Source organism: Augochlora pura, chromosome 2, assembly GCF_028453695.1.
Source record: "Augochlora pura isolate Apur16 chromosome 2, APUR_v2.2.1, whole genome shotgun sequence".
NCBI lineage: Eukaryota > Metazoa > Arthropoda > Insecta > Hymenoptera > Halictidae > Augochlora > Augochlora pura.
In genome coordinates, this window is record NC_135773.1 from 1007200 (window position 1) to 1023319 (window position 16120).

Sequence of the window (16120 nt, forward strand, 5' to 3'; positions counted from 1 at the left end):
CGATAAAAAGAGTAGTTTCGAGCGGGATATTTATCGATACTTTCGTTGCTCTTTTAATCAGCTTCGACGTTGCTTCGTTTCGCTGTTATCTACGGCCCGAACTGGAGCACGGATAATCGCTCGCGCGAGCTAATAAATCAATTTGAATTCCGGCGCCGGCGATCGGCTTTCGAAACAGCTGAATCTCGCCTTCGTCTCGACGTTGCTAACAGTTAAGAAGACACTCTCTGTACGAAACGCTTGAAAAATTATTTAATGCTCGTCAAAGTTTTTTACCTTAACGCGCAGTCGATGATTTAATCTTTTTGTAGGTGGACCGAGAGCTGTCTTCCGCTTCGAAGATGTACGAAAATTAAAGACCGATGTTGCGGGGGCAAAGGGTTGCGCTTGAAATTCATCGAAATATTTAAATTTCGATCAGGCGAAGAGGAAAATAAGCTTGACACGCGAGAGGCGCATCCGTTTGAAAAATGATCGGTTCGGCGACTCGGCCGTGCTCCAAAAAACCTGGCCGCGAGAAGTCATTAACGCGAGTCGTGAACATTCACTCGCGGCCACCTGAACTTATTCAATCTCTCGCGCACACGCCTCCCTGTCTCCCGCGCGCGGCTTAATGGATTTCCAAATACACCTGGAGTGTGCTCGTTAAAGGTTAATGATGATCGCCAGGGTCTCTGCCGCTTGGACCAGACGCGCTCTCGCGCGCTCGCGCTCGCGCGAATTCGCGGCCGCGATATTAGAATCTAATAACGCTTATGGGAGTATATTAGCGTGACGCGCGTGCTCGAGCGTCGGGAAACAGCTCCGAGCGTGTAATTCGTGCGCGACGGAGAAAGTCCCCCTTTTGAGACCACCTCGGAGAATCGCCGGCCGAGGGAAGGATCGAAACGCGAAAAGGTCAGGGATCGGCGATGCTTTCCGTTAAATTCGCCACCGCGCGCCGTATCGAATCGAACGAGCGATTAATGTGGGAATGAATCCTATTGGCGGGGATCGCCGGGACAAACGGCCCGGACCGCGAATTTCTGTTTAACCCTCGCGGCGACGAGCGGACGTTTCTCTATTCGATAATGCCGTGTTCACGTGAGAACGCGAATCACTGACTAAGCCAATGTTAAACTTAGTCGAAGAGTGATATTCGCGAGAAAGTGAGGGAGCATCGTCGATTGATTTATTAAAAATTGGGATCCAAAGTCTTTGGTTCGACAAACTTAATACTCGAATAAGAATTAATTTGAATAATGAACAATCGAATCGAATAATAATTTATTGATATTCCTATAAAACCTTCGGCTAGAGAGAATTCATTCCGATAATTAATTCGAACAAATATTAGCGAAACGCTGAAATATCTGAAAATTTCAAACAAAAACCGGGACACTTTAAACGCAGATCATAAATTTATTTCATTTCGTCGCTACCTTTAAACGAAAGCATCGGCCGTGCCTCCCGCAATTCAATTAAATACGCGCACGTTTTAACGACCCCGTAGGAGCCCGTTAAAGCCGCGCGGAGTTTTTCCATGTCCGCGGAAGCGTCGCCTCGCGGTCGGAGAAGCTAATAAATTTGGCAAAGTATAGAATCAGCTAACGAAGCGACTGATAGGCGAGATAAGTCCGACGAGGCCCCGCGGGAGACGAGAGAATAGCGCGACACGCGGCCGGCCTGACGCAACATGCCTACGGGGCTGTTATTCCCGGATGCGCCCGCGATAAAAGACTCCGCGCGCGCGCGTCCCATTATTCCCCGCGTGTGTGTTCGCGGGTTGCGCGATTCTTCGCGTACGCGCGTCGCATCCTCGCCTCGCCTCGCCTCGCCGCGAGTCCGTGAGTCCGCTGAATATTCCGCTTCGAAGTCATTAGACCCACTCGCGCGATTGCCGGCAATTCGTGTTGTTGCCGCGTAATTCCTTCTGATCTTCCCTGGCCTCGTTATTTGTCTCCTGTCCGCGGAGCTGCGCCGGCCATTCAGAACGCGAAAGATACACGCTCTTCCGCGACGCGGTACAACGTGTTTCCCGAGGAGTCTCTCTCCCTCTCTCGGAACGGCCATCCGTTCTCCCAGACCGCGACGTGTCGTTTGTTGCGCCGAGGTCGAAAAGCTAGTCATCTTTTTCCAGCACCAGTGCACGTTATAAAAATTAACGGCGTTTAGTCGATTCTAAACTTTGCTGATAATTTTGTGTTATATAATACATATAATTATATAATACATAGAATATAATAACTATTCATTTCTCTTCTACCCTTAACTTTTCCAGCCATATTTCTTACATTGTTAACTCTTGCGTTTATGTATATTATGTTTGCTTTTCTTTTCGTGTATAATTTCATGTAAAAAGACTACGGCCCGTTTATAAATAAATAATAATAATAATAATATAATAATAATATTCTAAACAGTTTTCCACATTTACGTTCAGACACTACATAGAAGCCTACGTACAAGCATGCATCATGCTCATTCGAATCATCTGCCTCGTTACACAAATTTAGTCTATTAGTCGGCGCTTGTATCGTAACCGGATTACGTTTGCAGCAGTTACACCGCATCAATGGACTGCTCGATTCCGCCACAGCGAGCCGTGTTAGATTCAACACTTCAAACAACGCGTGCTCAATATCGAGCATATTTGCATATTTTACATTTGCGCCGCGCATAAACATCCGCGATACGTTTAGCGAGAGTTGAGAAATCGGCGCGGCGGAAGTTCGCGCGTCGGCAAAAATTAGAGAAATTGCGGACGAGAGTTCCTCAACAATCCAGAGAGTTCGATCAACCGGAGCGGCGCGGCGAGTTGCATCGGTGCACGCGGCCGCATCGCGAAAAGCGAAACAACTCTAATTAATATTCGTTTGCGGAAAGGGTCGTTCGCGGTCCACCGAGTATACGCGCGTTAGCGATGGCGGTAGGCGCAGTACCGGCGCATTCCGCGTTCAATTTGCAACGTGCCGGCGCATCGAGGCTGCAGCGAGGCTGCGGAGGTCCGCGCGTTCGCCGAAGGCGGTATCATTTCTTAGCCACCGGATCGAGGCGAGCGGGCTCCTAACAGCACAAATTGTGACCGGTTGCTCGACGAGCGTGTGCCCGTTATCGTTCCGGTTCTATCTAATCACTCGGCGAAGATGCATTGTCGCGCGTGCATTCTCCGCGCGCGGCTCCCCGCGGTCCCGGCCTCTCGGCCCAGCTCTCGTCCCAGCTCTCGTCCCCGTTGCGCTTCCGTGCCGGACGCGCGACGCAGCTAATTGATCCCGGAGCCCCGGGGATAAATCGCTGGACGATCGGTCATCGCTGCCTGTTTTTGTAAGCGGATTAGCATGCGCGCACACGCCGCGCGAGCGCGCGCGCGGATATTAATACGCGGGGCGACGCGTAATTCGCTCGAAGAAAGCCTTCGCATTTTGCGAACAAACCTCGGGATACACGCCGTAATGAATGAGCTGCTACCCTGCCGGAATTATTCCCTCGCTCGCGCCCCGATTGATTTCATTCAAAAAGATTATTCTCGCGCGAGCGGAGACGCGTTGATTTTATTAAAATCCCCGCGCCGTTGCCGCGGAGCCGCTGCTTACAACGGCAATTTCGACGCGATACGCCATTCTCCGATCCACGATCGATTCAAACGAAATTACAATAATGCCGACTATACCTCGTGAATTCGCGCGAAATTTCGTGGGCGTGAAAAATTCGTATATCGAAATGCGCTCCGCGTCGCGTTTCGCCGCGCCATTGTAAGCAACGAACGTGTTCCATGTGCTATACATGTAAGCTATACATATAAACAACTTTGTAGTCTTATCTCCGTTTTTAAGCACAATCGGAATGATTAGCTTCGTTTCCTTTGATCTATTCTTCTAAAATACAGTTAAAACAACTTTGTGCAGTATAGTAGCAAGTGCATAGTAGAATATAGCAGGAATAGTGTACGAGTAAAGGAGAAATTTATTTTCCGTCGTTCAGATAAATTGAATCCTGGTGAACAGGAATAGGGAAACTGAAATGTAAAACGGTGCTTGGAAGTCGATAATTTCCAGCCGCAAGTTTGCTCCGGGCTAACCAATAATTCGACCGAGACCATTATGTCGGCCGGCGCGCGCGATAAATAGCCTACGCCTTCGAGCCGGTCTCGTTGAATTAGCGCCGCGAAACCGGCGATGCGAACGCGTCCCAATGGGAAGCGAACAACTTTTACCGCGAGCCGCGTTCACTGTCACGCTCTCCATCGTTCGGCGTCGCTCAATTAGGATGAAACTTTCAGCGTTCAATGCACAAATATTACCTCGTTACAGCGCACAAAAAGACGCGGGGCGAGCATCTACAGAGAGGCACACACGCGAGAGAAAGAGAGAGAGAGAGAGAGAGAGAGGAGGACCGACCTCGCGAAGCGGATGCGCCCGGCCGCCATTCACAGCCACGTCGAGATGGCCGCCGCTCTCCAGCCGGGCAAAATGAAAGGCTTTCTCATTGATATTATCTCGCCAAAGAAATCTCTGCCGGGCCCTTTTACGAGATTCTAGAGAAACACTCTCGACCTGTCGAGGGTGGACACACACGGTCCGCGGACGGCCGCTGTCCAGGCACCGGTGAATCGCGGGGCCATCTGGGTTAGTGGACCATTGTTCCGCGGCGAATATTAAGGTTACCGGGGAAAAAAGAACGCGATGCGAGAAACTAGACAGCTGGCCGAGCCGAATAAACTAGCCGGGAAATATTTGAAAACAATGTTTCGGGTTTAAAAAATCTGAACCCCCTTTGTGGATCTCATTTTAAATCTAAATCTAAAATAGCTTTTTCACCGGCTGCTTTTCTATTTTATACTACTTGGTACAGTTTGTGCATGCGAAGCTGAGTCTTGTGACATGTAAAACGATTACATTCTTAATAATTTTTAAATTGAAAAGGCTTTAATAATGTAAAAATTATTTTAGAATATAACAATTTTCAGTGATGCATCAGAGTCATCGTTCGAGTGCAAAGGATTAACAGGTCGTTAGCACGCGCAGCGCGAACGCGGTGATTTTATATTAAAAATTGTTTACTCGTTCATTTTCCACTGGAGGAAACCCCATTAATGTAAAATAAAACAAATCCATTTCGAACATCCTTTTTCCAACTCTTTTCCAAATCTCGTCTTCCGTTGGAAACTTCTATTGCTTTATAGTAACGAAAAATGTTTCGTCGGTCGCGTCTACCAACGCGGCGGTGTTACATGAATAATCGCACCGACAGAAGACTTACTTTTGCATTTACCTTCGTCCCTGTATGTTGCGAACGGAATCGAATCTTTAACATCGGTTCAAAAGTAGAGCGCCGGCTAATGCGACCGAGGTAATCAAAGCGTCGAGAACGCGTCGAAGACGAAGACCGACGGAAGATTCGAAGTAAAACTGCGCCAACGGGGAGAGTTCAAACTAATTAAGATCGTTGCTGCAGCAGCAGCGGGAAGAGGGAAGAGGGAAGCGGGAAGCGGGAAGCGGAGCCGCGCACCTGCACACAAGGAATCAGCAGATGGCACGGCGCGCGGGGTCTGCTCGAAAGTTCGCGGCGCGTTTTATTCTCGCGGCCTGTAGACGGTGCTCTTCCAGAGAGAGAACGTTTTCTATCGGCGAGCCTCGAACAGGGCGGGAATGGAAGGCGGCGTCGGACGAAGTACGAAGAAAAGCGGCAACGTAAAAAGAGGATTGCCGGCAGCCAAGGATTTTTACAGCGAGCGCGGAGAGAGTAGCTTGCCCCGGTGGAGGAGACGCGTGCAACGAACTCCGTTGCCCCGCCGCGGCGTCGCGCGTTGCTCGGGCTTTGTCATCCCGTGTTACGGTTTCCTGGTTGACTCGTAACGGACAGCTGGAATAAAAGGGTCCGTTCGACTGAAAATCGAAAGCGCGGCCTCGATAGCGGCGCGATTTTTCCTGAAACGTATCGGCGGCGGCGGCGGCGGCGGCGACGGCGGCGGTTCGGGGCGCGAGAGCATTTCCCTCGCGGTGATTAATGCCGCGTTGATTAATCGCCAGGCCGCGTCAAAAGCTGAGCACACCGAGCGCGCGGCTTAATGGATCCGGGCAGTTTTAAAGAAGCGAGGTCTAAGGTTAAAGGTGAAAGGCTGCGCTGCCGCGAGCAGATAGCGCCGGGAGGGTAACGACGGCAAGGAAACCTTGACGAACTTGGCTTCGATCGGACGGCGGCGGCGGCGTCGCGGCGCCGCCTCCCTTTATCGTAAACGAAAAGTCTCGAGTGGAGGGGGCTGACTGACACCGAGATTACGGCCGCGAGGAAACTTTGCGAGTCTTAATATTCATCCTGTCGCGTAAACGCGAAGAAGCCCGCGGACCTCTGATATCGTCCCGCGGCGCGCTGCGGAAGTTGCGTGAGACCGAGCTTACGCGGCAGGTAATTTGATTAAAGTTGACGGAGGACCGGCACTTACTCATCATCGCTCTAATGAATTGAGAAGAATGCCGGTCGGCGATAGGTCGGCCAAACTTTCTATCGAGTTTGCTTATAATTTAGACAAGCTTGCGCGGGTCGTGCTCTCGGAAGAATGTCCCGGCTCGCCGGGGGAAGACGGACGATCTGATAATCGGTCTCCCGCGAGGTCCCCCTTAAACCCTTTGCGGTCCTCTCTTCTATTTCAGAAGTTGCCGCCACGTGTAATTCAATTATATTCCCGTAACTCTGACAACTTGTTTAGGAAAACTTTGCGAGATACGGCCGCTCTCTTGTACCATGTAATTGTGGTGTCATCGAATAATGCAGCGCTAATGCACACTCGTTGGAACATCGAGTCTCATTTAACTTTGACCCTTCCGCCTCTTGGAATGAAAATTTATCAATAGAGTTTTTCTAAAACAATTACTTACAATACTAGTGCCAAGGATAATTGACAATGACATCAAGAATTGACTCTAGAAAGATTAGACAAATCGTCGACCATTATATCCTGCGTATCAACAGCTTCCGCGTCAACATTCTCGATTAGTATATCGATCAGATCGCACTGAAACGTCTATTTCGTCTACCAGCGAAATAAATTCGCAGGACCACCGCCCGTGCAGCCTGCGAAGAGGCTGACGCAGCCGAATAACTTATTCAAGCAGATCCTGTAATTAGCCGAAGCGCGGCGCATTTATCCGCGTATTTCGTGATCGTCCGAGAAGCGGTCGCAGGACAGCGGGATCGGCCGAGAAAGGTTCCAGCCGATTAAATTCACTCGGGAGACGGGTTCGAGGATAATTTGCGCGAGGACTGGGCGAGCGTATCAAAGCTATTTCCGGCGCGCGTCCCGCCGAAGACGAACGACGGTGGATAGTGCACGGTGTTTGCACAATATTATCCAGCTATTAATCAGGATTTCGCGAGGGTCTGGGTGCCGAGACACCCTCTCTCTCCCTCTCTCTCTCTCTCTCTCGTTGGAGAGGAAGGGCGAGAGGGAGAGACAGGCCGGTTTTAATTCGCATTAACCGGCATCGCTTTCTCGCCGGGCCGGAAAACATCGTTCCAACGACGATTTATCGCAGAAAAACGCGCGGCGAGAGTCATCCCCCCGACGCGGCGGCCAAGAAATAGTGAACGTTGTGTTGCGCGCCGGTCGCGGGACAGGAAATACCAAGCGCGAGTCGGCAGAACGAGAAGCAACGATAGCAGAGCTCGCGGAGAACCGTTAGGTGCCCTTAGAGCGGTAGCAAATACCAATGGGGGGGACCGAGTGCAATGTCTACACGCGGATATCAATCAATTTAATGCCTGAACTTTGTTAGGTATCCACGTACGCGAAAGAGTCGGGCCTTGTACAGTAGTCTCCACTTAGCCCGATAACAGGACGGACGCGTCTTCTATGAGCGCCGATATCGACTCAATTAAACGCGAATAATGAGCCACTCCGGTCATACTCTTATCTTTATTCCCTGGTAAATGCATCCGCGACGCCGGCAATGCTCCGCGCGGTGGATATTCTGGCGCGATCAGGTGCGGGAACTCTCGGATAGCCGACTTCTCTCCTCCGATAACTTCTACGCCGCGTAATTCCGGCTGCGTTTAGCCTGCCGTTTATTCGCATTTTTCACGGCTGCTCTTTATACGACGCGTCCTCTAATTAATTAGCTGCGCGTTCGAATTAATCGCCGCGACGGTCGGCCGACGGATGAAACGACGATAAGATTAGCCGATTCGATTTCTTACGATCCATGCAATTGGCTTTATTTGCGAGGAAATCTAAACGGAAACGTTATCTTTCTTCCTCGATGAATCAAGTTGATTAATGCGGTTTTGGTGACACGGATACCTGGTTGCGAAGGGAAACGGGCATCGGTGAACTCGCGGAAAATATTCAAGCCGTTCGAAGAAACTGCGAGAGGTGGATGCGAATCTGCGAATACTAAGCGGAAAAATCATTCCATTACACGGCAGATGCGCGGCAGACAATATTCCGCGCAACCGTTGGAGCATCACGCCTTCCCTTCCACCGAAGACGCCTCCGAAGACTTTTCCTCCTGTTGGCAGCGTTTCCCTTCTTCGCTTCATTTCCACCGCTTGACAAATTATAGCGAGGGTGATGGAGGACGAAAGTCAACGTCCAGCGGTCGTCGCAGCCCTTCGCAAGATTTATGGCCGTGTTCGCGAAGCGACGAGCTTCGCGGGAAACGTGTAATAAAGCAATTCTCGTGACTCGAGGACTTCGCGCGCTTCGCCGTTTTTTCCAAGCGATCTTTCCGCTGCAGTTCCTCGGAACCGTACAACCCTATGATTTTCAATAAACGCGCGAACAATTTTTTCAGGATTAATTACAGTGCCGTGACAAATAATATAAAAGATGCGAAAAATCAGAAAAAATAAATTTTTAACTCCATCGATGGTCTCGCAATTTCTATTTTATAATTATTGTACTCGTCAAGGTACTCCCATTAAAAATTATTGAATATATTTCTTTACTCAATAATTCAGTAGTATAAAAATTGTGGAAAGTTTTAATAAATTCTATTTCACGAGGCATTTTCTGTTGCTCGACTTTAGACCTCGATAGATTTAGTCGACTCTTCGTCTGGTCAATTGAAGCTTTAAAAATCAATATATTATATTTATTTATTAATTATTGTCAATATAACTATTAAGCAGACTTATTATGAATCTAGTCTTTTGGTGAAAATTATTTCTTGGATTCTAACTTGTGATAAAATATTTTTTCAACCCATTGAATTCCAGTGGTACACGGGATGTGTTAACTTTAAGCGACTGACACTTTGCACGAATCGTCTTCAGCTTTCTCTTCGATTACTGTCCGACTTCTGTTATATCTGCGCGTGTATTATGTTCATTACGTAATATGGTAGCACATTTTGTGCCACCCTGCTTTCACAGCAGATCGATATTTGATTTCATCCCCCGGTGCGCCGGATGCAGTTTTAGACCGCGCTCGCGCTCGCGCGACGTAAAAAGAGGATTCCAATCGAAGGAAGACGACCGTGTTCTGGTTCGAGAGCCTCGAATGCGCCGCGGAGAGGAAGAAGACAGTGTGTACGAGGGGGGCGATCGACGAGCTCGGAGAAATTGGCTGGATGATAGATCCGGCGACAGCCGAGGCCCGTCGAGTGTCTCGATCGTTCCGTCCGACCGTATATATACCGAGACAAACGGAATTTAATCTCTCACTGTTAGACATGCTCTGATACACTGTAGATATTCGAACATGAAATTTCATTTCCCTGTATTTCTGCAGCGGGGACGAGGCGCGAGCGAGCGCGAGAGAGCCTCCTAACGCGTGTAAACCGACCAGGTAACAAGCGCCGGCCGCGTGTAAAATGGCCGCGTAACAGGCGCCGAGCGCCGCCGTAACGGCTCGGTGTGTACCGTTTCGGAGCTATCTCGGACACGCGTCCCCCCCTTGGTCGGCTGCACAGACAAAAAAAAAAGTCGCCGGGGCTAGGCGGACGTCTTTCGTATGCAACGGCCGATCGTAACGGGCGAAATATTTTCGCCGGGGCGTCGTTCGCCGCTGACGCTTTCGGGTACACAGGGTACTAAAGGAACGAATTTATTTCGACGCATTGTATCAGGCCGCTCCAATAAAGCGGGACTGTACGCTTCGTATCCCCGCAGTCTGGATAATAAAATATTGTCGCGCGAACGCACTGTCCGATTCTATTATTTATCCTCGCTCGGCCGAGTGCACAGCCTGTCTCTAATGTCGGATTACATTTTTAAACGCGCGCCAATGCTGCGTTCGCTTTCTGTCCACTGTAATAGCACGTCCACTATTCTGTCAATTATTTTCTCTCGTTTTAATATTGATACGTGGAGGCGTGTGTTCGATGCATCGCGCTTGAGAAGAGAATTTTGATAATAAATTACTGAACAATAAGAAATAAATCACAACTTAATATAATTCTTACAATTCTAGGGCTTAAAATAAAAAAAAATAAAGAAAATTCTAGACAATAATATCAATATTCCAAGAACCATTGATTTTATAATGTAAAACAATTTATATTTCTTTGAAACCGCAATTCAATGTTTACACTACAAATTATTCAAAAAAAAAAAATAAAATTCTCAAAAATATAAAATTTAACGGATTCGATGTGTTGCTAAAACTTTGAAAGAGAATTTTGAATAAAATAACAAAACGGTAGAATGTCAAAAAGGTAAAACGACGAAGTGGTGAAATAGTGTAGAAAATAGCAAAATTGGTAGAATGCTAAAATGGAGAAATAATGAAGTAAAATGAGAGAATGATAAAACGATGATAAAATGGTAACAAATTGGTAACGCGATAAATTGATGATACAGTAAAATCGTGAAATGAAAAATGGTGAAATGATAGAACGGTGAAATGTTAATCCGACGCAGGCCAAAGGAATAAAATTGGGCCGCGCCGGAAACTATTTCATCTGGTGTTTCGGTGGCGCGGGTATCGCATTTCGGTAGAATAACTTCGAAAATCTGCCATCGCGCCGTGCGAGCGAGCGAGCGAGCGATCGATCGATCCCGGCACATCGCGGGATTAAGACCGCGCGCCGCTTTGCTCTCCCGCACTATTTTGTAACGCGACGCTGCTCGGGCTGACCTGAATTCATTTTTAAGTGCTTAACAGAGTATAACGATTGCACGCGCTTCACCCTCGTTCGGCCGGGTGGTGGCTTCTCCCACCCGCCAGTGGGAGAGGCCGCGCGAGACTCTATCCGACGACCTGGGCGAGCCCAGTCGGTGAACCGTGCCGGTTTGCAGCCACCCTCTCGCGCGTCAGCGATTCACCTCAAAGATGAACGAGAAAGACAGAGAGGAGGAACACTCTCAAGATTGATTTGGAAATTTCCCCGACTGATCGATCGACGCACTTTCCGCAAACTATACGGTGGATACGCTGACGCCAGACGGAGAATCGCGTCCATCGTTTCACGGAAATACATTAACCGAGCGAATATTTCTACCCGAATCTGTTTGCAGCAATGATAAAGTGTTCCAATAACTGTTTTAGAATTACTATTCCGAGAGAACATGTCCTGTTATCCTAGATGCATTTTTGCAACCCAAATAAATTTCATTTTACTGCTTTGCAATTTCATGCAATCAGAATTGTTTCGAATATTTTATTCGAATAGCGATAGTCAGCGATAAACAATAGCGCCGATTCCGTCGCCGCAGAACTCCTATCTTGAACGCTAGGCGCGTCCGCCAATTATCTGCATCGCGCCCGACTTTTTCTAGCTCTGTGCTCTAGTAAAGCGTCCGAGTTTAGTGGAACGAAGTCCGCGGCGAATATCTGCGGCGGACGCCGGTTCATAGAAGCGATAAACAGTGGGATCGATGAGATCGTAACCGCGATCTGACTTCGCAGAGACTTTGGCCGCGGCGAGCCCTTCGAAAGGCGAAACACACGGTGTGCGCGCCGGGTTATGTTCGTCTTCTCGGAGAGCCTTATCTCGCCGTGCCAGAGGCCGTTCAACCTCGGTGTGTCTCTGTGTGTGTGTATGCGCCCCGGCCAATCCTCTCGTTCACCTATCAGCGGATCTATGCGGTTAAATATTATTCCAGATATCGGAATCAAGGTTCCCCTGAAAAACCGACGAGTTTACGCACCTGCGCCGGTGGGAAATCGACCTTTCGCCAACCTGGACGCGAACTTTTCTCCGCAACTTGCCAATCCGCGCCGGCACACGCGCGAGCGCGCGCGCGCTCGCAGAAAATTCGATAAATATGAAAACTCGCGAGGGACTGCGTTATAATCTGTGAAATTTATACGAGAAAGGTAATTACACCGAATTGCAACAGTGCGTCGACTATCGCGCCAATTATCTCTTTCGATTTTCAAGTGAGCACTCGTGCCTTGTAATTACCGTGGCGCGCGCGTGCGATTTCAAATGAAATAATAAAGTTGTAATACCGTGAAACGATGGAATGGTGAAATAATAAAATATTAATATAATTAAACGGGAGGATGGAGAAAAAATGTTGAAACGATGAAACGGTGAAACGATGAAATGGTAAAACGGTGGAACGTTGATTTGGCGCGGCCGGTGGAATAAAATCGGGATAGACCGGAAGTGATCACGGCGTTTTAATCCCGCCGGTTACCACACAGAAGAAGAAAGTAATTTCATTTCGAAAGATCGCTGGAAGAGTTTCGCTAACTATCCAAAGCGCCGATGGGAATCGGCGAACGGATCCCGAGGACGTGTGGCGTCGAGCGGATCCGGCTATCGCGGCCGCCGATCTGCGATCTATCCTTCGGCTTCCCCGACGACGCAGGCCGGCGGAAAATATCGCGGTCGCGCGTTCCCCGATCGGTCATCACGGTCAGATTCGATCGGTTAACCGGCTGAGCTACGATAGAATTTCAACTGGAATCTGAATTCCAGCGCGGGGAAATGGGAGTGCCCCGCGGGCAAAAACGAGGACGCGCTCTGCCCGGAGTCGCGTGATTCCGTAGTTAGGCGACCGGGTGTAACGCGATACCCCCCCTTTCGCCGAGGAGGATTAATGCCCGCGAATATTTCGCGATAGCGCGGAATCACGGGTCGCCGGCTCCACCCCGGTCGCATTCTGCTACCCCCCTCCCCTCCCCTCCTTTTTCCTCCTCCTCCTAGTCCACGAAAGAATTTATTAAACAGATCTGATTCGAGGAAGATGAGCGGTAAACAGGGATTAATGGCTTCGAGAACTCCCCTAGGAATCACGGAAGCCATCTCATGAATATTTAGCATTCCGATGTTTTCTAGCGTACGGTTCGGGGCTCTCGGACGAGCGATCCGATACGCTGGATAATGCTTCACGGGATCGGCACGCGAGCGCCGTGGAAAGTGGAGTATTAATTTCGGCATGCGAGCCGGACGAGCCGCTAAACGAGGAGCGAACGCGTGATCGATGGAGGACCGTACGGTCGATCTCAACTTTTTACCCGACGAATCGAATGATCGCGGAAACGGGATGCCTGTCTCTCGACGGATTTTTCGAGGATTCGATGCACGCTCGTGGTCTTTATCGATGGCGATTCGACCATTTTCTGCGACTAGAAACTTGCGATTTTATTAACAGCAGAATCACATTTTCTTTCAATTTAGAGAAAATATATAGAATTCATATCTAGTAGTTTATAGAGTCTGGCACGTTGCTATAGTATAGCGGATTTTTTACTGTCGAGCAAGTCTCTGTTTTTAAAGCATTTTTACCCGCACCATTTAAACGCGCATCCAATCCGCGGTGGATACAATCTGAGCAGCGAATCGTCAATCAACCGGAGAAGAGCAGTTTCTGTGCATGCCCCTATATTACCGAGCGGTTTCGGGGCCCTATGGGGGTAGCGCGGCGAGGCGCATTACCGTACGGCAAAAAACGAGGAGGCATCTTGAATCGAGCTGGGCAACGATCAATCGTCGGACCTCCTGGACGACATCGGCAGCCAGCGGTCGGTGTTCAGGGTGCTCAGCCCCGAACAAGGTGCAATTAAGCGAGACACAGGAAGAACCGTCACGCACCGTAATCCCGAGGATCGCACGCGATGCCGTGCGGATTCGTGCGGAGAGCCTCCTCCTCCTCCTCCTCCTCCTCCTCCTCTTGACCCCCTCTTGGCCTCCTCGCGCGCCATAATCCCCGAACCGGGGCGGAACGCCATAAACCCGGAGGACATTTCGGCCGCGCGCGGCAGTTTTCCAGCGATTCCTCGCCGCGATTTATGAACCGGGACACACAAAGATCGGCCGGCACACATTGGCGACGCGTATCGCGCGCGCCGCATCCATTATGGTGCACTTCCATCGGCCGGCCACGGGGACAGAGAGAGCGAGAGAGAGAGAGAGAGAGAGAGAGAGAGGGTGCACTTCCATGAGAGAGAGAGAGAGAGAGAGAGAGAGAGAGAGTGCACGCACACCATAACGGCCGGGGAGTCGTACACGTTTTGAATAACGTCGCACGCATCGATATCGACGCTGAGAGCGCTGCCGGACCCCGTGCGCGACGTACCGATCAATCTGCATGATTTACGTTTATCCTTACTTATCGCTTATCGCCGACACCCGCGCGGAACCGATACCTCTTGATTCGGTTTCCTCTCGTTTCTTTCGTTCTCCGCTTACCTGCGAGCAGAAAAATCATTCGGTTAGATACAGTTCGAGAAAAATTACCTCGATGGTGCTGGCAACGATTCTACGACACGGTGTCCCGTAACGCGGTTCTGCTTTATGGAATTCTGCTATGCAGGATAAGATAAATTACGGGAACCGTCTCATAGCAATTCGAACCGTAACACTGTTTCACTCTAACTCGATAAGGAAATTGTGAAAATTTTTGTACAGCAGTATATTTTCTCTTCCATCATTGTCAATTTTTATTTACAAGCCGAGTGAGAATTGGAGAGGATTTACTGTATTATCTAGTCGTATAAGGAAACGGAATTAATTATCTATAAGTACCCGTAGCAGATTCGTGATCTGTAATTGAACCCCTTGCACTATAATAACGAGTCAGACTCGTGGTGAAGACTTTATGCAAGCTCTACTAAATATTAACACGTTAAGCACCGCGTCACCCAAATATGGGTGACACTAATTTCTGACCAATCTTGAAAATTCATTTTTATTGTAATATAGTTGAACAAAGTGAATTTGAGTAGAATGTTTCGGATGCGAAACATTCTATTGTAAATAAATATTTTATTGCAACAAACGTTCTCTATTGTCACCCCCTATGATAAATGTTAATGTTCTAGTTTCGCTTCAATTAATTAAATTGCTTTAACTATGTCGAGATTTCACTGGTCGATTGTCGGCACTGAACGTGGTAAATTGTATAGTTTTCTACGAATTTTCCGTCATCGTATTCGTTCTTCCTCGGTTCTTATGTCATCGAAATTATGTAAGTTCGTATCTAGTCTACACCCGGTTTACACAGCAATCTCAATAAGAATTGTCGTAGGTTTACCCTATCGTCCGCACACAAGCTCTACTCCCACGGGCCCCCTTGGCTAATCTAGCATCAACGTTGACTCTGCTGCAACTGAACTTTGAAATTAAACATACTCGCACACACGACTTCTTATTCCCCGTGACCATTTGGAAAAGAAATACTTCCGTGCTACCAAACACGATTTTCCACTATCCACGCAGTGAATATGATAAAAAGATTGTGGGCAAGGTAAACATCGCGATATGATCTACGATGAATAATCTGACGATTGTTAAAATTTTTCGATGTCCTTCTGGTTTGTATTTTGCCTATGTATTTTTAGTAAAGATAACTAAGCGTTGTCCATTGTTAATCAATGCTTGATAGCTTGTTAGCTATGCCATTTTTTTCAAACCCTCTGTCAATCTAAATACATCTTAATAATCAAAGTATTATTTATCGATAAATAAATATGAAAGCTAAAAATTTGGCATAAAAACTAAAAATTTAGCATAAAAGCCAAAAATTATATACAACATTATTTATTGTTACTATCAAAGCTATTATTATTAAAATTATTTATTAAGATATAAATCATGAGTTGAAAGAGAATACGAAGAATCTGACTGTTTTAGTTCGCAGACAATCTAAAAACGCGGATCTGCCGGCGACTTTACAGTGTAGCGTTAGAGTTGAAGGAAGGAATAAAACGTCCCGAAAATTGCGGGACTGCTCAGACCTGGGCAGCGTGCGC

The 16120-nt window shown here is 48.3% G+C and overlaps 1 protein-coding gene across 1 annotated transcript in view; it reads right to left on the reverse strand.

The window, feature by feature from the left end:
- The window catches only part of Kug (FAT atypical cadherin kugelei), a 565526-nt gene that overhangs the window by 444779 nt on the left and 104627 nt on the right, over window positions 1-16120 (reverse strand). The window lies entirely within an intron of this gene.